The sequence below is a fragment of the Rattus norvegicus genome, chromosome 11 (assembly GCF_036323735.1).
Source record: "Rattus norvegicus strain BN/NHsdMcwi chromosome 11, GRCr8, whole genome shotgun sequence".
NCBI classification, from domain to species: domain Eukaryota; kingdom Metazoa; phylum Chordata; class Mammalia; order Rodentia; family Muridae; genus Rattus; species Rattus norvegicus.
Genome location: NC_086029.1, coordinates 9,058,575 through 9,080,619, shown reverse-complemented (window position 1 = coordinate 9,080,619; position 22,045 = coordinate 9,058,575).

The following is a 22,045-nucleotide window of genomic DNA, read 5'->3' as shown; positions in this document are numbered from 1 at the left end:
AATGTTGCTCTATATTGAAAATCAAACTCATACAAGCATGTCGCATTGGGAACTCACTGAATTCGCCTAGAATTTGTGATTCCGTTTCTGAAAATTTTTCTATATCGCGAACAGTCCACTTATAACTACTGCGGCCTATTGGGAACTAACCAAATTCACCATGTAACTCAGATTCGGCTACCAAAATTTGATAAATCTTTAAAAGTACACATATTACAAGAGCAGGCTACTGGGAACTACCTGAATTCACAAAGAAAAGGTGTTTCAGTTCGTTAAAATGTTGCTCTATCTTGAATAACAAGCTTATTACATGCGAATCCTATTGGGAATCTACCGAATTCACCATTATACTTAGATTCCGTTCCTTCAAACGTTGCTCTATATTGAAAAAAAAAAACTCATACAAGCATGTCCCATTGGGAACTCACTGAATTCGCCTAGAAATTTTGATTCCATTCGTGAAAATTTTTCTATATCCCGAACAGTCCACTTATTACTACTGCGGCCTATTGGGAACTAACCGAATTCACCATGTTACTCAGATTCGGCTCACCAAATTTTGATAAATCTTCAAAAGTACACATATTTCAAGAGCAAGCTACTGGGAACTAACTGAATTCACAAAGAAACAGTGTTTCAGTTCGTTAAATCGTTGCTCTATCTTGAATAACAAGCTTATTACATGCGAATCCTATTGGGAATCTACTGAAATCACCATGATACTTAGATTCCGTTCCTTAAAATGTTGCTCTATATTGAAAATCAAACTCATACAAGCATGTCCATTGGGAACTCCCTGAATTATCCTAGAAATATTGATTCCATTCATGAAAATTTTTCTATATCCCAAACTGTCCACTTATTACTCCGGCGGCCTATTAGGAACTAAACGAATTCACCATGTTACACAGATTCGGCTCACCAAATTTTGATAATTCTTTAAAAGTACACATATTTCAAGAGCAAGCTACTGGGAACTAACTGAATTCACAAAGAAACAGTGTTTCAGTTCGTTAAAACGTTGCTCTATCTTGAATATCAAGATATTACATGCGAATCCTATTGGGAACCCACTGAATTCCCATGATACTTAGATACCCTTCCTAATATATTGCTCTATATTGAAAAGCAAACTCATACAAGCATGTCCCATTGGGAACTCACTGAATTCGCCTAGAAATTGTGATTCCATTCTTGAAAATTTTTTTTATATCCCGAACAGTCCATTTATTACTACTGCGGCCGAATGGGAACTTACCGAATTCACCATGTTACTCAGATTCGGCTCAACAAATTTTGATAAATCTTTAAAAGTACACACATTACAAGAGCAGGCTACTGGGAACTAACTGAATTCACAAAGAAACAGTGTTTCAGTTCGTTAAAACGTTGCTCTATCTTGAATAACAAGCTTATTACATGCAAATCCTATTGGGAACCTACTGAATTCACCATGATACTTAGATTCCGTTCCTTAAAATGTTGCTCTATATTGAAGAGCACACTCATACAAGCATGTCCCATTGGGAACAAACTGAATTCGCCTAGAAATTTTGATTCCATTCGTTAAAATTTTTCTATATCCTGAACAGTTCACTTATTAATTCTGCCGCCCATTGGGAACTAACCTAATTCACCTTGTTACTCAGATTCGGATAACCAAATTTTGATAAATCTTTAAAAGTACACATATTACAAGAGCCTGCTACTGGGAACTAACAGAAATCACAAAGAAAGAGTATTTCATTTCGTTAAAAAGTTGCTCTATCTTGAATAACATGCTTATTACATGCGAATCCTATTGGGAATCTACTGAATTCACTATGATAATTAGATTCCGTTCCTTAAAATGGTGCTATATATTGAAGAGCAAACTCATACAAGCATGTCCCATTGGGAAATCACTGAACTCGCCTAGAAATTTTGATTCCATTCATGAAAATTTTTCTATACCCGAACAGTCCCCTTATTACTACTGCGGACCATTGGGAACTAACCGAATTCACCATGTTACTCAGATTCGGCTCACCAAATTTTGATAAATCTTTAAAAGTACACATATTACAAGAGCCTGCTACTGGGAACTAACTAAATTCACACAGAAACAGTGTTTCAGTTCGTTTAAACGTTGCTCTATCTTGAATAACAAGCTTATTACATGCGAATCCTATTGGGAACCTATTGAATTCCCATGATACTTAGATTCCCTTCCTAGAAATGTTGCTCTATATTGAGGAGCAAACTCATACAAGCATGTCCCATTGGGAACTCACTGAATTGGCCTAGAAATTTTGATTCCATTCGTGAAAATTTTTCTATACCCCGAACAGTCCACTTATTACTATGGCGGCCTATTGGGAACTATCCGAATTCACCATGTTACTCAGATTCGGCTCACCAAATTTTGATAAATCTTCAAAAGTACACATATTTCAAGAGCAAGCTACTGGGAACTAACTGAATTCACAAAGAAACAGTGTTTCAGTTCGTTAAATCGTTGCTCTATCTTGAATAACAAGCTTATTACATGCGAATCCTATTGGGAATCTACTGAAATCACCATGATACTTAGATTCCGTTCCTTAAAATGTTGCTCTATATTGAAAATCAAACTCATAAAAGCATGTCCCATTGGGAACTCCCTGAATTCTCCTAGAAATATTGATTCCATTCGTGAAAATTTTTCTATATCCCAAATTGTCCACTTATTACTCCGGCGGCCTATTAGAAACTAACCGAATTCACCATGTTACTTAGATTCGGCTCACCAAATTTTGATAATTCTTTAAAAGTACACATATTTCAAGAGCAAGCTACTGGGAACTAACTGAATTCACAAAGAAACAGTGTTTCAGTTCATTAAAACGTTGCTCTATCTTGAATATCAAGATATTACATGCGAATCCTATTGGGAACCCACTGAATTCCCATGATACTTAGATACCCTTCCTAATATATTGCTCTATATTGAAAAGCAAACTCATACAAGCATGTCCCATTGGGAACTCACTGAATTCGCCTAGAAATTTTGATTCCATTCGTGAAAATTTTTCTATATCCCGAACAGTCCACTTATTACTACGGCGGCCTATTGGGAACTAGCCGATTTCACCATGGTACTCAGATTCGGCTCACCAAATTTTGATAAATCTTTAAAAGTACACATATTACAAGAGCAGGCTACTGGGAACTAACTGAATTCACAAAGAAACAGTGTTTCAGTTCGTTAAAACGTTGCTCTTTCTTGAATAACAAGCTTATTACATGCGAATCCTATTGGCAACCTACAGAATTCACCATGATACTTAGATTCTGTACCCTAAAATTTTGCTCTATATTGAAGAGCAAACTCATACAAGCATTTCCCATTGGGAACTCACTGAATTCGCCTAGAAATTTTGATTCCATTCGTAAAATTTTTCTATATCCTGAACATTCACTTATTAATTCTGCCGCCCATTGGTAACTAACAGAATTCACCATGTTACTCAGATTCGGATCACCAAATTTTGATAAATCTTTAAAAGTACACATATTACAAGAGCAGGCTACTGGGAACTAACTGAATTCACAAAGACACAGTGTTTCAGTTCGTTAAATCATTGCTCTATCTTGAATAACAAGCTTATTACATGCGAATCCTATTGGGAACCTACTGTATTCCAATGATACTTAGATTCCGTTCCGTAAAATGTTGCTCTATATTGAAGAGCACACTCATACAAGCATGTCCCATTGGGATCTCACTGAATTCGCCTAGAAATTTTGATTCCATTCGTTAAAATTTTTCTATATCCTGAACAGTTCACTTATTAATTCTGCCGCCCATTGGGAACTAACCTAATTCACCATGTTACTCAGATTCGGATAACCAAATTTTGATAAATCTTTAAAAGTACACATATTACAAGAGCAGGCTACTGGGAACTAACTGAATTCACAAAGAAACAGTGTTTCAGTACGTTATAACATTGCTCTATCTTGAATAACAAGCTTATTACATGCAAATCCTATTAGGAAACTACTGATTCACCATGATACTTAGATTCCGTCCCTTAAAATGTTGCTCTATATTGAAGAGCAAACTCATACAAGCATGTCCCATTGGGAACTCACTGAAATCGTCTAGAAATTTTGATTCCATTCGTGAAAATTTTTCTATATCCCGAACAGTCCACTTATTACTACTGCGGCCTATTGGGAACTAGCCGATTTCACCATGGTACTCAGATTCGGCTCACCAAATTTGGATAAATCTTTAAAAGTACACATATTACAAGAGCAGGCTACTGGGAACTAACTGAATTCACAAAGAAACAGTGTTTCAGTTCGTTAAAACGTTGCTCTATCTTGAATAACAAGCTTATTACATGCGAATCCTATTGGCAACCTACAGAATTCACCATGATACTTAGATTCCGTACCTTAAAATTTTGTTCTATATTGAAGAGCAAATTCATGCAAGCATGTCCCATTGGGAACTCACTGAATTCGCCTAGAATTTTTGATTCCATTCGTAAATTTTTTCTATATCCCGAACAGTCCATTTATTACTACGTCGGCCTATTGGGAACTAACCGAATTCACCATGTTACTCAGATTCGGATAACCAAATTTTGATAAATCTTTAAAAGTACACATATTACAAGAGCAGGCTACTGGGAACTAACTGAATTCACAAAGAAACAGTGTTTCAGTTCGTTAAAACGTTGCTCTATCTTGAATAACAAGCTTATTACATGCGAATCGTATTGGCAACCTACAGAATTCACCATGATACTTAGATTCCGTACCTTAAAATTTTGCTCTATATTGAAGAGCAAATTCATGCAAGCATGTCCCATTGGGAACTCATTGAATTCGCCTAGAAATTGTGATTCCATTCTTGAAAATTTTTTTTATATCCCGAACAGTCCATTTATTACTACTGCGGCCGAATGGGAACTAACCGAATTCACAATGTTACTCAGATTCGGCTCACCAAATTTTGATAAATCTTTAAAAGTACACACATTACAAGAGCAGGCTACTGGGAACTACCTGAATTCACAAAGAAAAGGTGTTTCAGTTCGTTAAAATGTTGCTCTATCTTGAATAACAAGCTTATTACATGCGAATCCTATTGGGAATCTACTGAATTCACCATTATACTTAGATTCCGTTCCTTCAAACGTTGCTCTATATTGAAAAAAAAAACTCATACAAGCATGTCCCATTGGGAACTCACTGAATTCGCCTAGAAATTTTGATTCCATTCGTGAAAATTTTTCTATATCCCGAACAGTCCACTTATTACTACTGCGGCCTATTGGGAACTAACCGAATTCACCATGTTACTCAGATTCGGCTCACCAAATTTTGATAAATCTTCAAAAGTACACATATTTCAAGAGCAAGCTACTGGGAACTAACTGAATTCACAAAGAAACAGTGTTTCAGTTCGTTAAAACGTTGCTCTATCTTGAATAACAAGCTTATTACATGCGAATCCTATTGGGAATCTACTGAAATCACCATGATACTTAGATTCCGTTCATTAAAATGTTGCTCTATATTGAAAATCAAACTCATACAAGCATGTCCATTGGGAACTCCCTGAATTATCCTAGAAATATTGATTCCATTCATGAAAATTTTTCTATATCCCAAACTGTCCACTTATTACTCCGGCGGCCTATTAGGAACTAACCGAATTCACCATGTTACTCAGATTCGGCTCACCAAATTTTGATAATTCTTTAAAAGTACACATATTTCAAGAGCAAGCTACTGGGAACTAACTGAATTCACAAAGAAACAGTGTTTCAGTTCGTTAAAACGTTGCTCTATCTTGAATATCAAGATATTACATGCGAATCCTATTGGGAACCCACTGAATTCCCATGATACTTAGATACCTTTCCTAATATATTGCTCTATATTGAAAAGCAAACTCATACAAGCATGTCCCATTGGGAACTCACTGAATTCGCCTAGAAATTGTGATTCCATTCTTGAAAATTCTTTTTATATCCCGAACAGTCCATTTATTACTACTGCGGCCGAATGGGAACTAACAGAATTCACCATGTTACTCAGATTCGGCTCACCAAATTTTGATAAATCTTTAAAAGTACACACATTACAAGAGCAGGCTACTGGGAACTAACTGAATTCACAAAGAAACAGTGTTTCAGTTCGTTAAAACGTTGCTCTATCTTGAATGACAAGATTATTACATGCGAATCCTATTGGGAACCTACTGAATTCACCATTATACTTAGATTCCTTTCCTTAAAATGTTGCTCTATATTGAAAAGCAAACTCATACTAGCATGTCCCATTGGGAACTCACTGAAATCGTCTAGAAATTTTGATTCCATTTGTGAAAATTTTTCTAAATCCCGAACAGTCCACTTATTACTACTGCGGCCTATTGGGAACTAGCCGATTTCACCATGGTACTCAGATTCGGCTCACCAAATTTTGATAAATCTTTAAAAGTACACATATTACAAGAACAGGCTACTGGGAACAAACTGAATTCACAAAGAAACAGTGTTTCAGTTCGTTAAAACGTTGCTCTATCTTGAATAACCAGCTTATTACATGCGAATCCTATTGGCAACCTACAGAATTCACCATGATACTTAGAATCCGTACCCTAAAATTTTGCTCTATATTGAAGAGCAAACTCATACAAGCATTTCCCATTGGGAACTCACTGAATTCGCCTAGAAATTTTGATTCCATTCGTAAAATTTTTCTATATCCTGAACATTCACTTATTAATTCTGCCGCCCGTTGGGAACTAACAGAATTCACCATGTTACTCAGATTCGGATCACCAAATTTTGATAAATCTTTAAAAGTACACATATTACAAGAGCAGGCTACTGGGAACTAACTGAATTCACAAAGAAACAGTATTTCATTTTGTTAAAACGTTGCTCTATCTTGAATAAAAGCTTATTACATGCGAATCCTATTTGGAACCTACTGAAATCACCATGATACTTAGATTCCGTTCCTTAAAATGTTGCTCTATATTGAAAATCAAAGTCATACAAGCACGTCGCATTGGGAACTCACTGAATTCGCCTAGAATTTGTGATTCCGTTTCTGAAAATTTTTCTATATCGCGAACAGTCCACTTATAACTACTGCGGCCTATTGGGAACTAACCAAATTCACCATGTAACTCAGATTCGGCTACCAAAATTTGATAAATCTTTAAAAGTACACATATTACAAGAGCAGGCTACTGGGAACTACCTGAATTCACAAAGAAAAGGTGTTTCAGTTCGTTAAAATGTTGCTCTATCTTGAATAACAAGCTTATTACATGCGAATCCTATTGGGAATCTACCGAATTCACCATTATACTTAGATTCCGTTCCTTCAAACGTTGCTCTATATTGAAAAAAAAAACTCATACAAGCATGTCCCATTGGGAACTCACTGAATTCGCCTAGAAATTTTGATTCCATTCGTGAAAATTTTTTTTATATCCCGAACAGTCCATTTATTACTACTGCGGCCGAATGGGAACTTACCGAATTCACCATGTTACTCAGATTCGGCTCACCAAATTTTGATAAATCTTTAAAAGTACACACATTACAAGAGCAGGCTACTGGGAACTAACTGAATTCACAAAGAAACAGTGTTTCAGTTCGTTAAAACGTTGCTCTATCTTGAATAACAAGCTTATTACATGCGAATCCTATTGGGAACCTACTGAATTCACCATGATACTTAGACTCCGTTCCTTAAAATGTTGCTCTATAATGAAAAGCAAACTCATACAAGCATGTCAAAATTGGAAATTAACTGAATTCGCCTAGAAATTTTGATTCCATTCGTGAAAATTTTCTATATCCCGAACAGTCCACTTATTACTACGGCAGCCTATTGGGAACTAGCCGATTTCACCATGTTACTCAGATTCGGCTCACCAAATTTTGATAAATCTTTAAAATTACACATATTACAAGAGCAGGCTACTGGGAACTAACTGAATTCACAAAGAAACAGTGTTTCAGTTCGTTAAAACGTTGCTCTATCTTGAATAACAAGCTTATTACATGCGAATCCTATTGGCAACCTACAGAATTCACCATGATACTTAGATTCCGTACCCTAAAATTTTGCTCTATATTGAAGAGCAAACTCATACAAGCATTTCCATTGGGAACTCACTGAATTCGCCTAGAAATTTTGATTCCATTCGTAAAATTTTTCTATATCCTGAACATTCTCTTATTAATTCTGCCGCCCATTGGTAACTAACAGAATTCACCATGTTACTCAGATTCGGATCACCAAATTTTGATAAATCTTTAAAAGTACACATATTACAAGAGCAGGCTACTGGGAACTAACTGAATTCACAAAGAAACAGTGTTTCAGTTCGTTCAAACGTTGCGCTATCTTGAATAACAAGCTTATTACATGCGAATCCTATTGGGAACCTACTGAAATCACCATGATACTTAGATTCCCTTCCTAGAAATGTTGCTCTATATTGAAGAGCAAACTTATACAAGCATGTCCCATTGGGAACTCCCTGAAATCGCCTAGTAATTTTGATTCCATTCGTGAAAATTTTTCTATATCCCGAACATTCCTTTTATTACTACTGCGGCCTAATGGGAACTCACCGAATTCTCCATGTTACTCAGATTCGGCTCACCAAATTTTGATAAATCTTTAAAAGTACACATATTACAAGAGCAGGCTACTGGGAACTAACTGAATTCACAAAGACACAGTGTTTCAGTTCGTTAAAACGTTGCTCTATCTTGAATAACAAGCTTATTACGTGCGAATCCTACTGGGAACCTACATAATTCACCATGATACTTAGATTCCGTACCCTAAAATTTTGCTCTATATTTAAGAGCAAACTCATACAAGCATTTCCCTTGGGAACTCAATGTATTCGCCTAGAAATTTTGATTCCATTCGTGAAATTTTTCTATATCCTGAACAGTTCACTTATTAATTCTGCCACCCATTGGGAACTAACCGAATTCACCATGTTACTCAGATTCGGCTCACCATATTTAGATAAATCTTTAAAAGTACACATATTACAAGAGCAGGCTACTGGGAACTACCTTAATTCACAAAGAAACAGTGTTTCAGTTCGTTAAAACGTTGCTCTATCTTGAATGACAAGATTATTACATGCGAATCCTATTGGGAACCTACTGAATTCACCATTATACTTAGATTCCGTTCCTTAAAATGTTGCTCTATAGTGAAAAGCAAACTCATACTAGCATGTCCCATTGGGAACTCACTGAAATCGTCTAGAAATTTTGATTCCATTCGTGAAAATTTTTCTATATCCCGAACAGTCCATTTATTACTACTGCGGCCTATTGGGAACTAGCCGATTTCACCATGGTACTCAGATTCGGCTCACCAAATTTTGATAAATCTTTAAAAGTACACATATTACAAGAACAGGCTACTGGGAACTAACTGAATTCACAAAGGAACAGTGTTTCAGTTCGTTAAAACGTTGCTCTATCTTGAATAACAAGCTTATTACATGCGAATCCTATTGGCAACCTACAGAATTCACCATGATACTTACATTCCGTAACCTAAAATTTTGCTCTATATTGAAGAGCGAACTCATACAAGCATTTCCCATTGGGAACTCACTGAATTCGCCTAGAAATTTTGATTCCATTCGTAAAATTTTTCTATATCCTGAACATTCACTTATTAATTCTGCCGCCCATTGGGAACTAACAGAATTCACCATGTTACTCAGATTCGGCTCACCAAATTTTGATAAATCTTTAAAAGTACACATATTACAAGAGCAGGCTACTGGGAACTAACTGATTTCACAAAGAACCAGTGTTTCAGTTCGTTAAAACGTTGCTCTATCTTGAATAACAAGCTTATTACATGCGAATCCTATTTGGAACCTACTGAAATCACCATGATACTTAGATTCCGTTCCTTAAAATGTTGCTCTATATTGAAAATCAAACTCATACAAGCATGTCCCATGGGGAACTCACTGAATTCGCCTAGAAATTGTGATTCCGTTTCTGAAAATTTTTCTATATCGCGAACAGTCCACTTATTACTCTTGCGGCCTATTGGGAACTAACCAAATTCACCATGTAACTCAGATTCGGCTCACCAAAATTTGATAAATCTTTAAAAGTACACATATTACAAGAGCAGGCTACTGGGAATTACATGAATTCACAAAGAAAAGGTGTTTCAGTTCGTTAAAATATTGCTCTATCTTGAATAACAAGCTTATTACATGCGAATCCTATTGGGAATCTACTGAATTCACCATGATACTTAGATTCCGTTCCTTAAAACGTTGCTCTATATTGAAAAAAAAACTCATACAAGCATGTCCCATTGAGAACTCACTGAATTCGCCTAGAAATTTTAATTCCATTCGTGAAAAATTTTCTATATCCCGAACAGTCCACTTATTACTACTGCAGCCTATTGGGAACTAACCGAATTCACCATGTTACTCAGATTCGGCTCAACAAATTTTGATAAATCTTTAAAAGTACACATATTACAAGAGCCTGCTACTGGGAACTAACAGAATTCACAAAGAAACAGTATTTCATTTCGTTAAAAAGTTGCTTTATCTTGAATAACATGCTTATTACATGCGAATCCTATTGGGAACCTACTGAATTCACCATGATAATTAGATTCCGTTCCTTAAAATGGTGCTATATATTGAAGAGCAAACTCATACAAGCATGTCCCATTGGGAAATCACTGAATTCGCCTAGAAATTTTGATTTCATTCATGAAAATTTTTCTATATCCCGAACAGTCCCCTTATTACTACTGCGGCCCATTGGGAACTAACCGAATTCACCATGTTACTCAGATTCGGCTCACCAAATTTTGATAAATCTTTAAAAGTACACATATTTCAAGAGCCTGCTACTGGGAACTAACTGAATTCACACAGAAACAGTGTTTCAGTTCGTTAAAACGTTGCTCTATCTTGAATATCAAGATATTACATGCGAATCCTATTGGGAACCCACTGAATTCCCATGATACTTAGATACCCTTCCTAATATATTGCTCTATATTGAAAAGCAAACTCATACAAGCATGTCCCATTGGGAACTCACTGAATTCGCCTAGAAATTGTGATTCCATTCTTGAAAATTTTTTTTATATCCCGAACAGTCCATTTATTACTACTGCGGCCGAATGGGAACTAACCGAATTCACCATGTTACTCAGATTCGGCTCACCAAATTTTGATAAATCTTTAAAAGTACACACATTACAAGAGCAGGCTACTGGGAACTAACTGAATTCACAAAGAAACAGTGTTTCAGTTCGTTAAAACGTTGCTCTATCTTGAATAACAAGCTTATTACATGCGAATCCTATTGGGAACCTACTGAATTCACCATGATACTTAGATTCCGTTCATTAAAATGTTGCTCTATAATGAAAAGCAAACTCATACAAGCATGTCAAAATTGGAAATTAACTGAATTCGCCTAGAAATTTTGATTCCATTCGTGAAAATTTTCTATATCCCGAACAGTCCACTTATTACTACGGCAGCCTATTGGGAACTAGCCGATTTCACCATGTTACTCAGATTCGGCTCACCAAATTTTGATAAATCTTTAAAATTACACATATTACAAGAGCAGGCTACTGGGAACTAACTGAATTCACAAAGAAACAGTGTTTCAGTTCGTTAAAACGTTGCTCTATCTTGAATAACAAGCTTATTACATGCGAATCCTATTGGCAACCTACAGAATTCACCATGATACTTAGATTCCGTACCCTAAAATTTTGCTCTATATTGAAGAGCAAACTCATACAAGCATTTCCATTGGGAACTCACTGAATTCGCCTAGAAATTTTGATTCCATTCGTAAAATTTTTCTATATCCTGAATATTCACTTATTAATTCTGCCGCCCCTTGGTAACTAACAGAATTCACAATGTTACTCAGATTCGGATCACCAAATTTTGATAAATCTTTAAAAGTACACATATTACAAGAGCAGGCTACTGGGAACTAACTGAATTCACAAAGAAACAGTGTTTCAGTTCGTTCAAACGTTGCGCTATCTTGAATAACAAGCTTATTACATGCGAATCCTATTGGGAACCTACTGAAATCACCATGATACTTAGATTCCCTTCCAAGAAATGTTGCTCTATATTGAAGAGCAAACTCATTCAAGCATGTCCCATTGGGAACTCACTGAAATCGCCTAGTAATTGTGATTCCATTCGTGAAAATTTTTCTATATCCCGAACAGTCCATTTATTACTATTGCGGCCTAATGGGAACTCACCGAATTCTCCATGTTACTCAGATTCGGCTCACCAAATTTTGATAAATCTTTAAAAGTACACATATTACAAGAGCAGGCTACTGGGAACTAACTGAATTCACAAAGACACAGTGTTTCAGTTCGTTAAAACGTTGCTCTATCTTGAATAACAAGCTTATTACGTGCGAATCCTACTGGGAACCTACAGAATTCACCATGATACTTAGATTCCGTACCCTAAAATTTTGCTCTATATTGAAGAGCAAACTCATACAAGCATTTCTCATTGGGAACTCAATGTATTCGCCTAGAAATTTTGATTCCATTCGTTAAATTTTTTCTATATCCTGAACATTTCACTTATTAATTCTGCCACCCATTGGGAACTAACCGAATTCACCATGTTACTCAGATTCGGCTCACCAAATTTTGATAAAACTTTAAAAGTACACACATTACAAGAACAGGCTACTGGGAACTACCTGAATTCACAAAGAAACAGTGTTTCAGTTCGTTAAAACGTTGCTCTATCTTGAATGACAAGCTTATTACATGCGAATCCTATTGGGAACCTACTGAATTCACCATTATACTTAGATTCCGTTCCTTAAAATGTTGCTCTATAGTGAAAAGCAAACTCATACTAGCATGTCCCATTGGGAACTCACTGAAATCGTCTAGAAATTTTGATTCCATTCGTGAAAATTTTTCTATATCCCGAACAGTCCACTTATTACTACTGCGGCCTATTGGGAACTAGCCGATTTCACCATGGTACTCAGATTCGGCTCACCAAATTTTGATAAATCTTTAAAAGTACACATATTACAAGAACAGGCTACTGGGAACTAACTGAATTCACAAAGGAACAGTGTTTCAGTTCGTTAAAACGTTGCTCTATCTTGAATAACAAGCTTATTACATGCGAATCCTATTGGCAACCTACAGAATTCACCATGATACTTAGATTCCGTACCCTAAAATTTTGCTCTATATTGAAGAGCAAACTCATACAAGCATTTCCCATTGGGAACTCACTGAATTCGCCTAGAAATTTTGATTCCATTCGTAAAATTTTTATATATCCTGAACATTCACTTATTAATTCTGCCGCCCATTGGGAACTAACAGAATTCACCATGTTACTCAGATTCGGCTCACCAAATTTTGATAAATCTTTAAAAGTACACATATTACAAGAGCAGGCTACTGGGAACTAACTGAATTCACAAAGAAACAGTGTTTCAGTTCGTTAAAACGTTGCTCTATCTTGAATAACAAGCTTATTACATGCGAATCCTATTTGGAACCTACTGAAATCACCATGATACTTAGATTCCGTTCCTTAAAATGTTGCTCTATATTGAAAATCAAACTCATACAAGCATGTCCCATGGGAAACTCACTGAATTCGCCTAGAAATTGTGATTCCGTTTCTGAAAATATTTCTATATCCCGAACAGTCCACTTATTACTACTGCGGACTATTGGGAACTAACCAAATTCACCATGTAACTCAGAATCGGCTCACCAAAATTTGATAAATCTTTAAAAGTACACATATTACAAGAGCAGGCTACTGGGAACTACATGAATTCACAAAGAAAAGGTGTTTCAGTTCGTTAAAATATTGCTCTATCTTGAATAACAAGCTTATTACATGCGAATCCTATTGGGAATCTACTGAATTCACCAGTATACTTAGATTCCGTTCCTTAAAACGTTGCTCTATATTGAAAAAAAACTCATACAAGCATGTCCCATTGGGAACTCACTGAATTTGCCTAGAAATTTTGATTCCATTCGTGAAAATTTTTCTATATCCCGAACAGTCCACTTATTACTACTGCAGCCTATTGGGAACTAACCGAATTCACCATGTTACTCAGATTCGGCTCACCAAATTTTGATAAATCTTTAAAAGTACACATATTACAAGAGCCTGCTACTGGGAACTAACAGAATTCACAAAGAAACAGTATTTCATTTCGTTAAAAAGTTGCTTTATCTTGAATAACATGCTTATTACATGCGAATCCTATTGGGAACCTACTGAATTCACCATGATACTTAGATTCCGTTCCTTAAAATGTTGCTCTATAATGAAAAGCAAACTCATACTAGCATGTCAAAATTGGAAATTAACTGAATTCGCCTAGAAATTTTGATTCCATTCGTGAAAATTTTTCTATATCCCGAACAGTCCACTTATTACTACGGCGGCCTATTGGGAACTAGCCGATTTCACCATGTTACTCAGATTCGGCTCACCAAATTTTGATAAATCTTTAAAAGTACACATATTACAAGAGCAGGCTACTGGGAACTAACTGAATTCACAAAGAAACAGTGTTTCAGTTCGTTAAAACGTTGCTCTATCTTGAATAACAAGCTTATTACATGCGAATCCTATTGGCAACCTACACAATTCACCATGATACTTAGATTCCGTACCCTAAAATTTTGCTCTATATTGAAGAGCAAACTCATACAAGCATTTCCATTGGGAACTCACTGAATTCGCCTAGAAATTTTGATTCCATTCGTAAAATTTTTCTATATCCTGAATATTCACTTATTAATTCTGCCGCCCATTGGTAACTAACAGAATTCACAATGTTACTCAGATTCGGATCACCAAATTTTGATAAATCTTTAAAAGTACACATATTACAAGAGCAGGCTACTGGGAACTAACTGAATTCACAAAGAAACAGTGTTTCAGTTCGTTCAAACGTTGCGCTATCTTGAATAACAAGCTTATTACATGCGAATCCTATTGGGAACCTACTGAAATCACCATGATACTTAGATTCCCTTCCAAGAAATGTTGCTCTATATTGAAGAGCAAACTCATTCAAGCATGTCCCATTGGGAACTCACTGAAATCGCCTAGTAATTGTGATTCCATTCGTGAAAATTTTTCTATATCCCGAACAGTCCATTTATTACTATTGCGGCCTAATGGGAACTCACCGAATTCTCCATGTTACTCAGATTCGGCTCACCAAATTTTGATAAATCTTTAAAAGTACACATATTACAAGAGCAGGCTACTGGGAACTAACTGAATTCACAAAGACACAGTGTTTCAGTTCGTTAAAACGTTGCTCTATCTTGAATAACAAGCTTATTACGTGCGAATCCTACTGGGAACCTACAGAATTCACCATGATACTTAGATTCCGTACCCTAAAATTTTGCTCTATATTGAAGAGCAAACTCATACAAGCATTTCTCATTGGGAACTCAATGTATTCGCCTAGAAATTTTGATTTCATTCGTGAAATTTTTTCTATATCCTGAACATTTCACTTATTAATTCTGCCACCCATTGGGAACTAACCGAATTCACCATGTTACTCAGATTCGGCTCACCAAATTTTGATAAAACTTTAAAAGTACACACATTACAAGAACAGGCTACTGGGAACTACCTGAATTCACAAAGAAACAGTGTTTCAGTTCGTTAAAACGTTGCTCTATCTTGAATGACAAGCTTATTACATGCGAATCCTATTGGGAACCTACTGAATTCACCATTATACTTAGATTCCGTTCCTTAAAATGTTGCTCTATAGTGAAAAGCAAACTCATACTAGCATGTCCCATTGGGAACTCACTGAAATCGTCTAGAAATTTTGATTCCATTCGTGAAAATTTTTCTATATCCCGAACAGTCCACTTATTACTACTGCGGCCTATTGGGAACTAGCCGATTTCACCATGGTACTCAGATTCGGCTCACCAAATTTTGATAAATCTTTAAAAGTACACATATTACAAGAACAGGCTACTGGGAACTAACTGAATTCACAAAGGAACAGTGTTTCAGTTCGTTAAAACGTTGCTCTATCTTGAATAACAAGCTTATTACATGCGAATCCTATTGGCAACCTACAGAATTCACCATGATACTTAGATTCCGTACCCTAAAATTTTGCTCTATATTGAGAGCAAACTCATACAAGCATTTCCCATTGGGAACTCACTGAACTCGCCTAGAAATTTTGATTCCATTCGTAAAATTTTTCTATATCCTGAACATTCACTTATTAATTCTGCCGCCCATTGGGAACTAACAGAATTCACCATGTTACTCAGATTCGGATCACCAAATTTTGATAAATCTTTAAAAGTACACATATTACAAGAGCAGGCTACTGGGAACTAACTGAATTCACAAAGAAACAGTGTTTCAGTTCGTTAAAACGTTGCTCTATCTTGAATAACAAGCTTATTCATGCGAATCCCATTTGGAACCTACTGAAATCACCATGATACTTAGATTCCGTTCCTTAAAATGTTGCTCTATATTGAAAATCAAACTCATACAAGCATGTCCCATGGGGAACTCACTGAATTCGCCTAGAAATTGTGATTCCGTTTCTGAAAATTTTTCTATATCCCGAACAGTCCACTTATTACTACTGCGGACTATTGGGAACTAACCAAATTCACCATGTTACTCAGATTCGGCTCACCAAATTTTGATAAATCTTTAAAAGTACACATATTACAAGAGCCTGCTACTGGGAACTAACAGAATTGACAAAGAAACAGTATTTCATTTCGTTAAAAAGTTGCTTTATCTTGAATAACATGCTTATTACATGCGAATCCTATTGGGAACCTACTGAATTCACCATGATAATTAGATTCCGTTCCTTAAAATGGTGCTATATATTGAAGAGCAAACTCATACAAGCATGTCCCATTGGGAAATCACTGAATTCGCCTAGAAATTTTGATTTCATTCATGAAAATTTTTCTATATCCCGAACAGTCCCCTTATTACTACTGCGGCCCATTGGGAACTAACCGAATTCACCATGTTACTCAGATTCGGCTCACCAAATTTTGATAAATCTTTAAAAGTACACATATTACAAGAGCCTGCTACTGGGAACTAACTGAATTCACACAGAAACAGTGTTTCAGTTCGTTAAAACCTTGCTCTATCTTGAATAACAAGCTTATTACATGCAAATCCTATTGGGAACCTATTGAATTCCCATGATACTTAGATTCCCTTCCTAGAAATGTTGCTCTATATTGAGGAGCAAACTCATACAAGCATGTCCCATTGGGAACTCACTGAATTGGCCTAGAAATTTTGATTCCATTCGTGGAAATTTTTCTATACCCCGAACAGTCCACTTATTACTACGGCGGCCTATTGGGAACTATCCGAATTCACCATGTTACTCAGATTCGGCTCACCAAATTTTGATAAATCTTTAAAAGTACACACATTACAAGAGCAGGCTACTGGGAACTAACTGAAATCACAAAGAAACAGTGTTTCAGTTCGTTAAAACGTTGCTCTATCTTGAATAACAAGCTTATTACATGCGAATCCTATTGGGAACCTACTGAATTCACCATGATACTTAGAATCCGTTCCTTAAAATGTTGCTCTATAATGAAAAGCAAACTCATACAAGCATGTCAAAATTGGAAATTAACTGAATTCGCCTAGAAATTTTGATTCCATTCGTGAAAACTTTTCTATATCCCGAACAGTCCACTTATTACTACGGCGGCCTATTGGGAACTAGCCGATTTCACCATGGTACTCAGATTCGGCTCACCAAATTTTGATAAATCTTTAAAAGTACACATATTACAAGAGCAGGCTACTGGGAACTAACTGAATTCACAAATAAACAGTGTTTCAGTTCGTTAAAACGTTGCTCTATCTTGAATAACAAGCTTATTACATGCGAATCCTATTGGCAACCTACAGAATTCACCATGATACTTAGATTCCGTACACTAAAATTTTGCTCTATATTGAAGAGCAAACTCATACAAGCATTTCCATTGGGAACTCACTGAATTCGCCTAGAAATTTTGATTCCATTCGTAAAATTTTTCTATATCCTGAACATTCACTTATTAATTCTGCCGCCCATTGGTAACTAACATAATTCACCATGTTACTCAGATTCCGATCACCAAATTTTGATAAATCTTTAAAAGTACACATAGTACAAGAGCAGGCTACTGGGAACTAACTTTATTCACAAAGAAACAGTGTTTCAGTTCGTTAAAACTTTGCTCTATCGTGAATAACGAGCTTATTACATGAGAATCCTATTGGGAACCTATTCAATTCCCATGATACTTAGATTCCCTTCCTAGAAATGTTGCTCTATATTGAAGAGCAAACTCATAAAAGCATGTCCCATTGGGAACTCATTGAATTCGCCTAGAAATTTTGATTCCATTCGTGAAAATTTTTCTATACCCCGAACAGTCCACTTATTACTACGGCGGCCTATTGGGAACTATCCGAATTCACCATGTTACTCAGATTCGGATCACCAAATTTTGATAAATCTTTAAAAGTACACATGTTTCAAGAGCAAGCTACTGGGAACTAACTGAATTCACAAAGAAACAGTGTTTCAGTTCGTTAAAACGTTGCTCTATCTTTAAAAACAAGCTTATTACATGCGAATCCTATTGGGAAACTATTGAATTCCCATGATACTTAGATTCCCTTCCTAGAAATGTTGCTCTATATTGAAGAGCAAACTCATACAAGCATGTCCCATTGGGAACTCACTGAATTCGCCTAGAAATTTTGATTCCATTCGTGAAAATTTTTCTATATCCCGAACGGTCCATTTATTATTACTGCGGCCTTATGGGAACTAACCGAATTCACCATGTTACTCAGATTCGGCGAATGAAATTTTGATAAATCTTTAAAAGTACACATATTACAAGAGCCTGCTACTGGGAACTAACGGAATTCACAAAGAAACAGTGTTTCAGTTCGTTAAAACGTTGCTCTACATTGAATAACAAGCTTATTACATGCGAATCCTATTGGGAACCTACTGAATTCACCAGGATACTTAGATTCCGTTCCTTAAAATGTTGCTCTATATTGAAAAGCAAACTCATACTAGCATGTCCCATTGGGAACTCACTGAATTCTCCAAGAAATTTGATTCCATTCCTGAAAATTTTTCTATATCCCGAAACGTCCACTTATTACTACGGCGGCCTATTGGGAACTAACCGAATTCACCATGTTACTCAGATTCGGCTCAACAAATTTTGATAAATCTTGAAAAGTACACATATTTCAAGAGCAGGCTACTGTCAACTAACTGAATTCACAAAGAAACAGTGTATCAGTTCGTTAAAAAGTTGCTCTATCTGGAATAACAAGCTTATTACATGCGAATCCTATTGGGAACCTATTGAATTCCCATGATACTTAGATTCCCTTCCAAGAAATGTTGCTCTATATTGAAGAGCAAACTCATACAAGCATGTCCCATTGGGAACTCACTGAATTCGCCTAGAAATTTTGATTCCATTCGTGAAAATTTTTCTATATCCCGAACGGTCCACTTATTACTACTGCGGCCTATTGGAAACTAACCTAATTCACCATTTACTAAGTTTCGGCTCAACAAATTTTGATAAATCTTTAAATGTACACATATTACAAGAGCAGGCTACTGGGAACTAACTGAATTCACAAAGAAACAGTGTTTCAGTTCGTTAAAACGTTTCCCTATCTTGAATAACTAGCTTATTACATCGAATCCTATTGGCAACCTACAGAATTCACCATGAAACTTAGATTCCGTGCCTTAAAATTTTGCTCTATATTGAAGAGCAAACTCATACAAGCATGTACCATTGGGAACTCACTGAATTCGCCTAGTCATTTTGATTCCATTCGTAAAAATTTTTCTATATCCCGAACAGTTCACTTATTAATTCTGCCGCCCATTCTGAACTAACCGAATTCACCATGTTACTCAAATTCGGATCAACAAATTTTGATAAATCTTTAAAAGTACACATATTACAAGAGCAGGCTACTGGGAACTAACTGAATTCACAAAGAAACAGTATTTCAGTTCGTTAAAACGTTGCTCTATCTGAATAACAAGCTTATTACATGCGAATCCTATTGGGAACCTACTGAAATCTCCATGATACTAGGATTCCGTTCCTTAAAATTTTGCTCTATATTGAAAATCAAACTCATACAAGCATGTCCCATTGGGAACTCCCTGAATTCTCCTAGAAATCTTGATTCCATTCGTGAAAATTTTTCTATATCCCGAACTGTCCACTTATTACTCCGGCGGCCTATTAGGAACTAACCGAATTCACCATGTTACTCAGATTCGGATCACCAAATTTTGATAATTCTTTAAAAGTACACATATTTCAAGAGCAAGCTACTGGGAACTAACTGAATTCACAAAGAAACAGTGTTTCAGTTCGTTAAAACGTTGCTCTATCTTGAATAGCAAGATATTACATGCTAATCCTATTGGGAACCTACTGAATTCAAATGATACTTAGATACCCTTCCTAATATATTGCTCTATATTGAAAAGTAAACTCATACAAGCATGTCCCATTGGGAACTCACTGAATTCGCCTAGAAATTGTGATTCCATTCCTGAAAATTTTTCTACATCCTGAACAGTCCACTTATTACTACTGCGGCCTATTGCGAACAAACAGAATTCACCATGTTACTCAGATTCGGCTCACCAAATTTTGATAATTCTTTAAAAGTACACATATTACCAGAGCAGGTTACTGGGAACTAACTGAATTCACAAGACACAGTGTTTCAGTTCGTTAAAACGTTGCTCTATCTTGAATAACAAGCTTATTTCATGCGAATCCTATTGGGAACCTACTGAGTTCACCATGATATTTAGATTCCGTTCCTTAAAATGTTGCTCTATATTGAAAAGCAAACTCATAAAAGCATGTCAAAATTGGGAATTCACTGAATTCGCCTAGAAATTTTGATTCCATTCGTGAAAATTTTTCTATATCCCGAACACCCAGTTATTACTACGGCGGCCTATGGGCAACTAACAGAATTCACCATGTTACTCAGATTCGGCTCACCAAATTTTGATAAATCTTTAAAAGTACACATATTTCAAGAGCAGGCTACTGTCAACTAACTGAATTCACAAAGAAACAGTGTTTCAGTTCGTTAAAACGTTGCTCTATCTTGAAAAACAAGCTTATTACATGCGAATCCTATTGGGAACCTATTGAATTCCCATGATACTTAGATTCCCTTCCTAGAATTGTTGCTCTTTATTGAAGAGCAAACTCATACAAGCATGTACCATTGGGAACTCACTGAATTCGCCTAGAAATTTTGATTCCATTCGTGAAAATTTTTCTATATCCCGAACAGTCCATTTATTACTACTGCGGCCTAATGGGAACTAACCGAATTCACCATGTTACTCAGATTCGGCTCACGAAATTTTGATAAATCTTTAAAAGTACACATATTACAAGAGCCTGCTACTGGGAACTAACGGAATTCACAAAGAAACAGAGTTTCAGTTCGTTAAATGTTGCTCTACCTTGAATAACAAGCTTATTACATGCAAATCCTATTGGGAACCTAATGAATTCACCAGGATACTTAGATTCCGTTCCTTAAAATGTTGCTCTATATTGAAAAGCAAACTCATACTAGCATGTCCCATTGGGAACTCACTGAATTCTCCAAGAAATTTTGATTCCATTCCTGAAAATGTTTCTATATCCCGAACTGTCCACTTATTACTACGGCGGCCTATTGGGAACTAACCGAATTCACCATGTTACTCAGATTCGGCTCACCAAATTTTGATAAATCTTGAAAAGTACATATATTTCAAGAGCAGGCTACTGTCAACTAACCGAATTCACAAAGAAACAGTGTATC